General features: G+C 38.7%; 1 long non-coding RNA gene and 1 pseudogene across 1 annotated transcript; both read right to left on the bottom strand.

Annotated features, from left to right (window-relative positions):
• Positions 1 to 2971: 2971 nt before the first annotated feature.
• On the bottom strand, positions 2972 to 5380 carry LOC130024154 (C-type lectin domain family 2 member D11-like; annotated as a pseudogene).
• A 2670-nt stretch (positions 5381 to 8050) lies between these two features.
• Positions 8051 to 13144, bottom strand: LOC130026413 (uncharacterized). Its single transcript, XR_008792875.1, has 3 exons — positions 12997 to 13144; positions 12036 to 12172; positions 8051 to 8166 (listed from the first exon to the last, which is right to left on the bottom strand). It is a non-coding gene; the product is annotated as an uncharacterized LOC130026413 (long non-coding RNA).
• Between the last annotated feature and the right edge of the window lie 611 nt (positions 13145 to 13755).

Genomic DNA, 13755 nt, shown 5'->3' with positions numbered 1-13755 from the left:
TGATCTGCATCTTTCTGATGATTAATGATGTAGAGCATTTTCTCACATGCCTTTTTGCATTCGGATTTCTGCTTTGAGAAAATTTCTGTTCATTTCATTGCCCCATTTTTGATGGGGTTGGATGTTTTCTTCTTGTGGAGTTCAACCAGTACCTTATATATCTTTGATATCAACCCCTTGTCGGATGTGTATTTGGAGAATATCCTTTCCCATTCTGTAGACTGTCTTTGTATTTTGGTCACTGTTTCTTTTGAGGTGCAGAAGCTTCTTAGTTTATGATAGTCCCATTTATCTATCTCTGTTTTCACTTGCTTGACCAGTGGCCTGACATCTTTGAAGATACCATTAGCTTCAATGTCATGGAGGGTTTTGCCAACTTTGTCTTCAATGTACCTTATGGATTTCGGTCTGATGTTAAGGTCTTTAATTCATTTGATCTTACTTTTATACATGGTGTTAGGCAGAGTTCTGAGCCCATTTTCTTTTTGGATGTAGCCGTCCAGTTTTGCCAGCACAATTTGTTAAAGAGGCTTTCCTTACTCCATTTCACATTTCTTGCTCCTTTATCAAACATTAGATGATCATATGATTCAACCCTGTTCCATTGGTCTGCAACTCTGCCTTTGTTCCAGTACCATGCTGTTTTAATTATTACTGGAAAGCCTCACATTTCAAATAAAACTATCACGAAAGTGAAAAGACAAATCTCAGAACAGAAAAAATGAACGTCTCTCTTGAGTATCCACCTCCAGTCTCTTATACAAATGTTTTCTGCGTCAGCTCCACCCCTCTTTATTTCCCCTCTTTTTACTGTCTCTGAGTCTTTCATTTCTACTTGTCACCTCCTTTCTTATTTCTTTTCTGTACCTGCTTAGACATCACTTCTTAATTGCAAAGTAAAAATGATCATTCTCCAATGCAGCCTCATTACTTTCCCCAGAAAGTATATCTAAACCTCAGCTCCTCCACTGAACCTACACTCAAAGGACCAAGATGTGCTATCTTTTCAAGCTGCTACCCACACGGAGAAGAAAACAAGGTCATCTAACTTTCTGACATCACGAGCTAGAAACCTCTCTTCCCCTCAACCCTGTCACCCCTCACCCTCCACTCTCCCACCCTCCCACCCCTGGAATTGCATACTGAGCCACAGAATTTGTACAAGTGCAGTTTGGGCTTTATCTTTTCTTTTCCTATAACCAGTAAAACCAGATTGGGTAACTCCCCATCCTTGAAACTCTTCCTGCCTCCAAACAGCCCCATTCAGTCACCGGGCCCTGCTAGTTATGCTCAGCCCTAACTTTGGGTCTCACAACTTGCTGCCAGACCTGAGTCAACAGGATCATCAGCTGTGGTGAGGACCACCAGGACTGAGCTCTGGGATATTTAAGCGGGGAGGGGATTGAGAAAAGGTAAATTTCAGTTTTTGTTTCTGCCTCAATTTGCTCTGGAGAACAAGGAACAGCTTTTCCCTCTGGTCTTCTGGACCATCAGTTTCACGCCCATGTTTGAGACAAACATAGTATTTCTTGAGACACAATGTAATGCAGACACTCTGTCTCTTAGAAAACCTGAGATAAAATGGATTATAAGGCAAAAATGTTATAAAGAGGTAGGAGTAAAGAAGGTTATAACTGATGATATTTAATTATTTTATTTAATACATGGACAAAATATATGGACACACATATATGGAAAAAAACTAAAAATAATGGTTTTATATGGAGACGTTACTGGGCCCGCTGGAACAAATCAATGAACAACAGGAGAACTGTGACCGTGACCGTGACAATGATATTTATAAAGAATTTACAAATTTCTTTTTTTGATTTTTCATTTTTTGTACATGCTTAGGCGGCAGGACACATTGTACATTGTTATTTCGTCCTATTTGGAACTCGTCGGTACAGTGTAGCTGAAGAATACATAATGCAAAGCATTATTATTTATCAACCCCAAAGCATATAAATATGTCTGCTTGGATACCAACTGCCTAAAAGACTCTCAGCATGTCAATCTGTCATGAAAATGGGAGTTTAAATAAAACTTGCTAGATTTTTTTATTTCCTAATATTTTAATTATTTAATTATATATTATATATAACAATATATAATATATATAAATAAGCTATATTATAATGGGCCGCTCCCAGAAGTTCTTGGGATGTGAGGTAGACACTTCCAGTTACTCTCAGCCCTGACTTGGGTCTCATAATTTGATGTGAGGCTGAGCCAATGGGATCGTCAGCTGTACTGAGGACCATTAGGGCTGAGCTGTAGGTGTTGGAGCGGGTGGAAATCACACTCAGGGCCTCAAGCATTCTAGGCATGTGCTGTACTGCTCCAACTGGCTTTTCAGCCCAAGATTGGGCTGATACTCTGAATGTTTCTCAAAATGAAAATGCTGAACTGTAAAAATTACTTTGTTAATAAGTAGAATTATTTAAGATGCAGAGAATAAGAATACTGCTTAACAATATTACTTTAGGGGCAGGAGCGATGGCACAGCAGGTAGAGTGTTTGCTTTGCACATGGTTGACCTGGGTTCAATTCCCAGCATCCCATATGGTTCCCTGAGCACTGCCAGGAGTAATTCCTGAGTGCAAAACCAGTAGTAACCCCTGAATAATGCTGGACATGACCCAAAAAGAAAAAAAATAGAAGATTACTTTAAAAAGTATCTCCCTACATGTGTAATAGACAGCAAAATAACTCTGAACATAATTTAAATTACCAAATCACTTAGGTTTTTCTCATGAGCTGTTAAAGAGATTTTGTCTGGTTTTTCAAATAGTCATTTTCTGTCCAGTGTTTGTAAGGAAAATAACAGTCTATGCAGGGAAAGTTTTATGTATAATCTAGAAGTGGAGTTCTTGATGTTGACTTCTTTCTCTGGGTTCAAGTTATAAGTATTAATTTGTACCTAAAGGTCTATTTAATTTAGAATCAACTTGTCACAAATATCTGTTTCATTTTGGTGAGGGAAGGCTCCCTGCGATTCTCTCTGACTCAGTTTTCATCTTTGCTGTCAACTGATATTACACATTTTTAGGTCAACACTTTGAGAAAAACATTCAGCAACTGTAGATAACAAGTACAATGCAGCTTTTCTACTCATGAGTTTGAAGCAATTTGACAGATGGACACATTGGGCTTGCTGCAAATCCATTTTTTGTCTGAGTAAATCCTGGCACTGCTCAGGCCATTGTCATTCAAGTAGGCACATTCCCCAGTTCCTCTGACCTGAAACCTGAAACAAAACAAACAATTATTCCTACACTAAACATCTTGCATTCATTCCTCCATGTCATCTGTAATACCTCTAGTCAACTTTTTTCAATAGAAGAAGCTCTGTAGCACTGTCCTCCAGTTGTTCATTGATTTGCTCGTGCAGGCCCAGTAACGTCTCCATTGTGAGACTTGTTGTTACTGTGTTTGGCAGATCGAATACTTCACGGGTAGCTTGCCAGGCTTTGCCGTGCGGGCGAGATACTCTTGGTAGCTGGCCGGGCTCTCCAAGAGGAGCGGAGGAATCGAAACAGGGCTGACCAGGTCAGCCACGTGCATGGCAAACGCCTTACCCACTGTGCTATCGAAGTAAAAAAAATATATCACTTATGTGACTTATTAGTAATAAACAACATTTTTATATTTAGTTTTTCTTTACATTTTCAAGACACATGTTTGAACACCACCAACTATATGATTCACCCAATACAAATCTAGTTATATTGTTGATCTAGTCACTTTATGTATTTTGTCATGTTGTATCAGTGAAAATCATTCTCAATCTTCTCACTAACTACTTCATAAATGTATAAGATAAAAATAGTTATTAGCAATGTGCTAAAGAGCTTTATTTTGATGAAAGTGATCAGGCCTTTATATTTTATACATCTCCAATGACCTGATTGAACTGTCGACAACACAGGGAGCTACAGTTTCTACTGGTAAAGCTCCCAGAGAGATTTCCACAGGTTCTCTATGAACCTTTATTCCTTACTTTTGTGAATGGATGCAGCAACTGGAAAATGGATTTTTGAAGGTTTTATAGGGATCAAATTATCAGTGATTTTCTAGGATTTTAGAATACTTCCCCCACCTCTTTTCCACTGCATACCAGCAGCTTTTTATGCCTTCTAAACCAATATTTCATCAGAAAAACATCTGAATCATGATATTAAAGTATAAGAACATACACATGGCATTATCATATTAAATATTTAATCTAAAATGACAATGAATTGAGTTTTCAAGGAACTGGCTAGTAAATGGAAAGGCATAGAAAGAAGTTCTATTTCTTTTACAGTACTATAGGTTTTCTATATTAAAGTTATGTTTTATAAACACCCTAAGTCATCATGGCAAAAGGAAAAAAGTCTCAATACATACACAGTGTTGCCTCCAGTATTATTTGTCCATTTCCAAGAGTGACTTGGCGATTCTCTGCTAAGGCCTATCCAGTGGTCGTAAGGGCCTTTGTATCTTTTCAGAAATTTCTATTATAAAGAACAAAAAGTGAAAACATGCATCTTTCTCATTTACCACTCCTGAGTCGGTATTTCCTGCAGTCTTCTACTGGGGATGACAGCAGGGTATAATTGAAAAAGTTATTCTCTACCCTTTTCTCATCCTGAATCATTATTCTCTGTCTCTGCTCCTAAACCTCTTTGTTTAAAAGAATCATTTCTCCCAATGTTAGTGGCAAAGTCTCTTTGTGCCTATTGTTTTAGTATATTGTGAACACTGTAACTCCCATAATTTGAATGAAAAATTATGTGAATACAATAATTCTCTACACAGGGAACGGTTCATCTAAGCTTCTAGGTCGACCTTGAGGATTACATGGGAGAACGTATCTGACATGTCTCACTGGGTTCTAGGCAGAGAATTCAACACATGTCAGAAGCTTGTCTGTGCCCTGTGCTCCAGACTGAATTGAGGACTTTGTTATCTTTCAGCTTTAGCCCGGTGCAGCCCCCCACCCTCTGTGGGGGAGCTCCCTATTCAACAGATGATATGCTTTTAAAAATTTGTATTATACGATGGAGCATTGGGAGAAATTGGACGGGGCCACTTCCTGCAAAGCTCAGCCCAGTGTGCACCAGCAGTTCTAGGGCAAGCAGAGTGACACGCGGACCCTGGGGTGTTTGGCATGTGGTGCTGGCAGCTGAACTCAGGGCCCTGAATATGACAGGCATGTATTTTCACACTTGTACTGTCTGCCTGGTGCCTCAGAACAATATTTACCAATTCATCTGAGGTGTCAATCTGCACAAGATGAGCTTCCATCCAGTAAGTCACAGAAAGTCTGGCTGAATGTCCAGTTCCCTGCTTCTTCAGAAAAATAAAAGCACTTGTTTCCAAATCCAATCCACATTGGTGGGCATGCGGGATGCTCATGCATTTTTGAGACTTGTATTTCTGCCGAGACTGCTCTTTCCTTTCTTACTAAAATTTGGATAATCACCACAAAACATAATAAATATATTTTCTTATTATTTTAATCTATTTTCTCACTTATCATCCTAAGGTTACTGCTAACATTATAGACTGGTAATTGTAATTTTCTAACTCATCAGAAAGTTTTATCCTAAGTACAATAGTCAACTATCCCCTGGTCGGGAGTATCTATGCATCTCATTTTACAAGGTGTACATTGATATTAATGATTTAGGGATAATAAATTTATAAAGCACCAAGTCCATGGTACTTCTTATAGATAATGCTAATTTCTGCAAAGAGTAAGTACATGATATTCCTAGTATATCATATAGATTCTCTTCTTCTATATTTCCCTTAATATTAGCTCCTATTCCTCTTGACATCTCTCATATCCTGAATTTTACTATGGTGCATACTCAGGAGCTATAAAAGCTTTCTCTGGACAAAAATAACAACCCAAATATTATTCTGTTAACAAAAATACAATGCAGGGCTTTCTACATTTTTACCTTTTTATTTTATATGTACTTTTAAAAAAATGAATAAAACATTGTTGGCTCTTCTTAAATATTCTGAAATAATATTTCAGAGTAAGGTGTAGGAAGAATCAACTATTCTCATTTCACATTCTTTCTGAATTTCTTGCTCTCCTTTAGATGATAAGACAACATTGTTCTGTAGGACCAGTGAAAGAAAAAATAATAGTATCAAAATAAATTTAGCACCAATGATGATTTTAATTTCCCCACATTTAAAGAAAAATAATCTCTTACATTTTTCTCAATCTTTAACCCTAGAGAGCTTAGATTAGAGAGCAGAGAGCACATGTGTGTTGAGATCAGTATCACTGTTTCTTTAAAAGAGAATGAAGCAAGAGCCCTGGAGCAATAGTATAGTGGGTAGGGTGCTGACTTTACATACACAACCAGGACTTGATCTCTGGGAGCTCATAAAGTCTACAAGCCCAACCAAGAGATACCCATGTGCAAAGAGCCAGGTGTAAGCCCTCGCCATAACCAGGTGTGTCACTCCCCAAACAAAATATACCCCGCTGAATTATTAGGCAGAATCACTTATACTTTAAATTATGCTGAATAATAAAAACACATTGGTAGACCTGGGATTGGAGATTTTACATATTGCACTGTGATAAAACTCAAGTAGAAATATAAAATTATGGACATTTTGTGCTTGCGTTATCTCAAATGAACAGTGGTAGTTATCAAGAGAATTCAGATTCTAAATAGAGAAACTTAAAAAGAACAGTATCACAAGACCATTTTTAATTGACATTTACAAATATTCTAGGGACTATAATTCTAGGAACTATATAATTAGCAACAATTTAAACTTCAGTAAAAATTGTTAGTTGTTATTAGATTTAACAAATTCTTTAAGATAGGCTCAGAACATGCCTTGTTTATATGAGACCCTCACTTGAATCCCCAGCTTGCATCTCCTCTTCCCTTGCTCCTCACCCCAGCCAAAATAAGAAATAAAAAAATGTCTGGGTCACATTATGAGTGGTTGGATAAAGACCTGTTTAGAAATAACAAAATCAGAATAGATGAAATAATTATTTATTAATACCAAAAAGTCATTTATATCTGACCAATTCCACATACAAAGAATTTTTTGCAAGGCATATGGTATTGTACTTTTGAACATTCTCTGTGCAAGAAACAGATCCAAAGATAAAAACCCCTTGATAAAACTTTCTCTTATCAGGATAAGCTTGTAAGGGTAAGCTTGATAAACCTTGATAAAGCTTTCTCTTATCATTTCTTGCCATGGTTCAGCAGAAAATTCTTAGAGTTACGTAGGGGTCTCTTTTTGCAAATCTTCATAGGCAATCTGTTATAAAATACTGTGACTCCAACATTCAAAGTATCCAGAACCCACTACCCTACCACACCCCACACTGCGCCCATCAGGTCTAAGTTATCACCATCCCTCACCTAGATTTCTACAAGATCACCCGAGTAGTTCTCCTTGATTCTCCCCTTCTCTTCTAACAATTATTTCTCAGTAGCAAAAATTATCATTTTCCAATACAAGTCTTGGAGCCATGACAATCTTCTTTACAACTCTCCTTTCATGACCTTCCCTGCTCTAATCAAAGTTTAACCCATAGTCTTGATGTCACTACCAAGGCCTGCTGGATCCATCCCATGATTCTTACTTGGTCTCAATTTGTCCTAACCCAGCAATCTCCTGCTCTTATTCAAAGCACTAGGGATATTGCTTCTTTGGGAATTTTGCTCTATTGTTTTCTGTGCCTGAGTAGTTTTCCCCAAGCATCAGTACGCTACCTTCATCTCCTTCAAAAGTTTGCTGAAAGGGAGAGATTCCTACTGAAGAGTATGTGTCACTCCTATGTGCATTGCAGCTTGTTTCCCTACCCTGTACTTTAATTTATAATGACAGCTATACTTCCTTCTGGAATATTGGAAGAAGGAATTTTTATGTTCCATTCGCCAATATGCCCCACACACTTTGCACAGTTTCTGGCATAAAATAGAACTCAAAGGGATATTTATGTATGATCATAACAATATATGGAGAAAATTATAGTTTGTAAAGCAAGTAACTTACCTGTCAAAGTAACAGAAAGTATAACCACAGATATAACTATGGCCAAAGTACTGATGAGGCAGAAAGCATGTCTGTGAAGAGTTTCACAACTTCGAGTTGTTCTATATTTTTCTTGGTTATGTGTACCTTTAAAGTAAAATATCAGAATCTCATTTTTCTGAAAGCTTTATGAGAAAAACAATTTTATCACAAAAATATACTTCCTAAATCAGCTGTACCACAATTTCCCTATTGCCAATCCCTTTCACTAAAGGTCATGACCCATAGCTATTATCATGGGTCAAAGAGGGTCTGAAATAAAAGAAATAGAATAGAATCTCCAGCCATAAGAAATCTTACAGCTATAGGCAAAGGAGGTCAGGAAGATGGAAAGAAATAGCAAAAGGTAGAAAGGTAGAAAAGGTAGAAAGGTAGAAAGGTCTGGTGTGAGGATCAGCAGTGAGGCATATTCCTCCTCTGTGTCAGGTCAGGGAATTAGCTCCCCACAGTCTCAAAGACATGCAGATGGCCAACAGGTGCATGAAAATGCTCCTGTCATTCATTAACAGCAAGATTCTGATCAAATGACACAAGCAGATGTCACCTCACATGGTTTAGAGCTGCTGGTCTGGAGAAGAATCAAACTGTTGGTAAAGATGTGGTGAGAACCTATATCTAGCTATATTAAATCCTGAAAACTCAAAATAAGAGTAATACATAAGTTGAAAGTGGGTTTTGAATCATCCAATTTGCATCTCTTAATATAAAATTGAAGAAGATGTGTAGATGACAAATTAGCACATAAAAATGTATTCAAGATAGCCTGAATTAAAGAAATGCTAATAAAAATCTGAGTTACCTCTCTCTGCCTATTGAGAGTTTATATTAAAACAAAATAACACAACCAAGTGGAGAATTGAAATCTCAATCACTGATGTTGAAAATATAAGATGGTACAGCCACCTTGCAAAGGCAGCTTTGCAGTTTGGTGCAGTAAATACAAATTTATCATGTGCTAATCTTAGCATGGTATCATATTTTGATATCAAAAACAATGCTGTTTAGTATTTATACAGGATAATTAAAGCTTAACTTTACTCAAAAACCTGCATAGAAACATAACACTTTTATTCTTTTATTTTAGGTTTATTTATATATATATATATACATATATAATTTTATTAGTAAATCACCGTGAGGTACAGTTATATACTTACAAACTTTCATGCTTACATTTCATTCAAATAATGGTTGAGTACCCATCCCTCCACCAGTGCCCATTCTCCACCACCAATGATCCTGGTATTCCTCCTACCACTCCAACACATCCCCCCCTCCCCCAACCCCACACCGCCTCTGTGTCACGGAATCCCTTTTTGTTCTCTTTCCTTTTGGGTGTTGTAGTTTGCAATAGAGGCATCGAGTGGCCATCATGTTCCATATATAGTCTACAATCGGCATGCATCTCCCAAACTGAGAGGGTCTTCCAAACACCCTTTACTTGATGTTTCCTTCTCGATCTGAGCTGCCCTTTCCCCCAACATGTGAGGCCTCCAAGCTGTGGAGTAAATATCCTTGTCTTTATCTTTACTATTCTTGGGGTAACACCTTTATTTTTTTAGCACTAAATTCTGGCAACAGTTTAAATCCTGGTGGGGAAAAAGAAAATGCCACCCAGCACCAAGCAAAAGGAAGAATTAACTCATGGTCACAACTGCTAGTTTCTTATTGGACTTTGGCCTGACCAAGGTCAACAATCAGCTTCTCTGTTCCCTGTAGACCCCTAAACTCTGGGGTACCCCCATGTTTCAAAAAACATTAAAGCATTGATACTGGGCATATCTGCCTTTAATAGCTCATTTTGAAAATCAGCAAAAAACAGTTTACTGCTGGAATAACACACATAGGACCCCCTTATGTGCTCTTCTCCTCGTGATTCCAAGTCAGTGTACTGAAATTAAAATCAATAAAGTTCCTGCTCACTTTCCTTCAACTACTGCATTTCCCATGGATCTTCCAGGATCACAGAGTTTTGACATAAGTTTTAGTAAGGGAGAAGAAACGTAGGACTGATGGTCTAAAACCATTCTCAGCGACATTTCAGGAGATGTCTTTAGACAAAAATCTTATCTCTCATTCTTTCTGGTCCTGCATCAAAAAAAATATGTCCTCGAATGTGATTGCCACCCAATGTCTCTTCAGCAGACCACAGCACCCAAAAGGAGAGACAGAACAAAAGGGAGTGCCCTGCCACAGAGGCAGGGTGGGATGGGAGGTGAGAGGTGGGAGGGATACTGGGATTGGTGGGGGTGGAGAATGGGCACTGGTGGTGGGATGGGTACTCGATCATTGTATAAATGAAACCCAGGCACAACAACTTGTAAGTCTACAACTGTACCTCTTGGTGTTTCACTAATAAGACAAAACAAAACAAAAAACAAAAAAAATGTCCTAAAAATTCAGTGTATTCCATAATTTTTGACTGGGACATGGGTAAGAAGTAAATTTCCCTTCAATTCACCAAAAATCTATTTGCCACTCTTAGCAGTCTCCCCAAACCTCCCTTTCTTTTTACCTTTATTTCCCTGAATCTAATGTTCTCCCCAGCATCATGCTCCATCCCTCTCTTTTTTCTCTTCTCCCACCTGAACTATCCTCTCCCAATCCTCTTCAAAGTCATATGCCACCTATATTGCACTCTGACACCATAACCATTGAATTTCTAGTTGGGAATATGGCATCAGTCACGATCTCTCAAATGAACAAAGAAACTAACCAGATGTTTTCCTAATATAAATGTTAGTTTCATAACCCAAAAGCAGTTCAAAATTTGCTTTTCTCATGTGAAACATTCTTACCAGTCAGTTTAGCTTAATAAGTATGACATCCTGATTGGTCAAATAGCTTTAGTTAGTGAAGCCTTATCTTAGTTGACAAATATTAGCATTTTAATTAATTTGTTACTAAATACAAACCCTATTTTATGGGAATACAATAGTGTATCTTCACAAAGAAAAAGTAAAGTTCAGGGGGAGTAGAGAGAAAAAGAAAGAAAGAAAGAAAGAAAGAAAGAAAGAAAGAAAGAAAGAAAGAAAAGAAAGGAAAGAAAGAAAGGTGGTTTTCAACAGCTAGAATTTCAGTAAAAGATACCCTTCCTTTCAGACTAAAAACAAGCACACATTATTCTGTTCTACATCTTTCTTTCTTTTTTTTGTGGGTTTCCTTTGCCTGATTATATCTTTTTTAGGCTTACAAAATTTTGTGCTTGGGTTTCAATTATACAATGATCCAATACCCATCCCTCCACCAGTGCCCATTTTCCACTACCACAGATCCCAGTATCTCTCCCAGCCCCCATCTTTTTTAGGGTTAGTCAATTCACTCTAACCCTAAAAAGGTAAGGGGAATATAGCTCAAAATTAGAGTGTGTGCCTTATATGTGTAAGGTTCTCAATTTGGTAGGTGGTACCATAAAAAGTTTTAAATGCTAAATTATTTTTTAATGCTTAGGTTCAGTCTAACATTCTTAATTTCAAAATATCAACCCTCTGCCTTCCACTATCTATTAATAACTTAGAAAAGATTTAGACCCCCAAACAAGTTTTGACATGCAAATTTATTAGTTCACATATTATGAAATATACAGTATTCAAATTTGCTTTCCCTCTAGGATACAAAAGACCTTCTGGTTAACTGTGACTTCCCAGTATGCAAGTTGCTTTTGTCTGGGAAAGAAGGATTTACAGTATATAGGCAAAGAGCTTGCCTCCCTTGTCAGACTGCAATGGAATTTACTGTTTATTTCCCCTGCGCCAGAATTACTTTAGGACACATAGGCAATACTGCAAATATTGATGAATAAATATACACCTTTTCTGTTTCTTTCCCATGCTCTCAAATGCTCTGCCTCTGTTATGGTAAAACTTCTGAAAGGCAGTTTTCTTGAAGCAGGAAAGCACCCTGTGACCCTCCATCCCCACCCCACTCTTTTGCTCTTTGCCACAACTTTACATTACCAAATTGTTCCTTTCCACTGAAAGGCAAGCAGTTATGATATTCCAGGCAGACTCTATGTTCCTGCATTTCTTCAGGTGAATCCGCCACCATCATTGTGTTCTCTTTGTTGACAGCAGCTATATTCTGCCAGCTGGAACTTAAATGAAGAGACTGAATGTCAAGTTCTTTATCTAAGTAGGCTGTAATCTCTGTACAGGCATGTGTTTTAAAGAAAACAAAGAGACTTGCTAAAATGAAATCTGGAGACTGAAATTCCAACAATCTTGAAGGAAAATGACTGTATCTGGGAAGAAAAGGATAACTCCCGAAGGCTGCAGCAAATTCTTTATAAACAGGGAGAAAAACTGGCAACAATGCAGCAGCATGTTCATTGGCTGGGTCTGGAGGTCAAATTAAGTCCCTGAAGTAGTTTCTACTGCCCAAGCACTATAACACTGCACTGTCCTCCCACTGTTCATCTTTTTGCTCCAGCGGGCACCAGTAACATCTCCATTGTGAGACTTGTTACTGTTTTTGACATCACCGGTAGCTTGTCAGGCCCTGCCATGCAGGAGAGATACTCTTGGTAGCTTGCTGGGCTCTCCAAGAGGGGTGGAGAAATCAAACAGGGGTAGAGCAGCTCAGTCACATGCAAGGCAAGGCATTTTTAGGAAAATGAAACAGTCTATTATCATTCGAATTCTCTCTCTCTCCTTCCCTCTCTCTCTCTCCCTCTCTCTTCTCTAGCTTCTTCTCTCCTCCTCCCTCCCTCTCTTCCTCCCTCCCTCTCTCCTTTTCCTCTCCTCTCACTCCCTCTCTCCTTTTCCTCTCCCTTCTCTCTTCATCCCTCTCTCTCTATATATCTCTCTTCCCCTCTCTCCCTCTCTCTCCTCCAGACTCAGGGTCTCTTCTTACCTGTTTTCTTTGTTTTCAGACTCCTTTTCATAAAGCCCTATCAGAAAAAAACAGGCATCCACCTACCTTTCAGAAGTTGTCAAGTTTCTCTTCGCATTTCTTAAGGCAGATGAAAGGTCTAGCTGGCTTCTCTCTCTTTCTCTCTCTCTTTTTTAAGCTGGATTCTCTTAACTGTGATCCCCACTTTCTCCTACAAAGTGGAACATCACAGTTAAGGAAGCCAGTTTTTTTTCTAGCAGCCTGAAGGTCTGCCTCTCCACTGTTCTTCCCTTGTCTCAGCCACTTAAGAGGAGCATGGTATCCCAAGGACAGTATAAAAAAAACCTAGGCTAGAGTGGCCCCACCTACGAATGGCCCAGCCCTGTTTTATTAGCTTGCACACAGACCTTATGATTGGACCCTGGGTTATCTTTTAAAAGACGCCCTTTCGGAGGTGGAGTGATAGCACAGCAGGTAGGGCTTTTGCCTTGCACACAGCCGACCCGGGTTGAATTCCCAGCAACCCATGTGGTCCCCTGAGCACTGCCAGGGGTAATTCCTGAGTGCAGAGCCAGGAGTAAGCCCTGTGCATCGCTGGGTGTGACCCAAAAAGAAAAAGATGCCCTTTCTTCTCCTACACTCCTCTTCTGCAGTCTCCAATGACACTTTCTTTCAAATTGAACCTGGGTAAGTTTTTGTTTCCATGAGAGACAGGGGAAAGGCAGGTACTCCTGGGCCTAGTTGCAGCTCAGCCTGCATTGGCCTTATTGATTCCTTGAGACATGAGCAGGGCAGCCAGTACCCAGACAGCAGTGAGCTGCCAAATCAGACAGGGTGAGCCATCAC

This window comes from Sorex fumeus, unplaced genomic scaffold (assembly GCF_029834395.1).
Source record: "Sorex fumeus unplaced genomic scaffold, SorFum_2.1 ptg000003l, whole genome shotgun sequence".
Classification (NCBI taxonomy): domain Eukaryota; kingdom Metazoa; phylum Chordata; class Mammalia; order Eulipotyphla; family Soricidae; genus Sorex; species Sorex fumeus.
The sequence above is the reverse complement of the archived record's forward strand: the minus strand, read 5'-3'. Positions and strand labels throughout refer to the sequence as shown.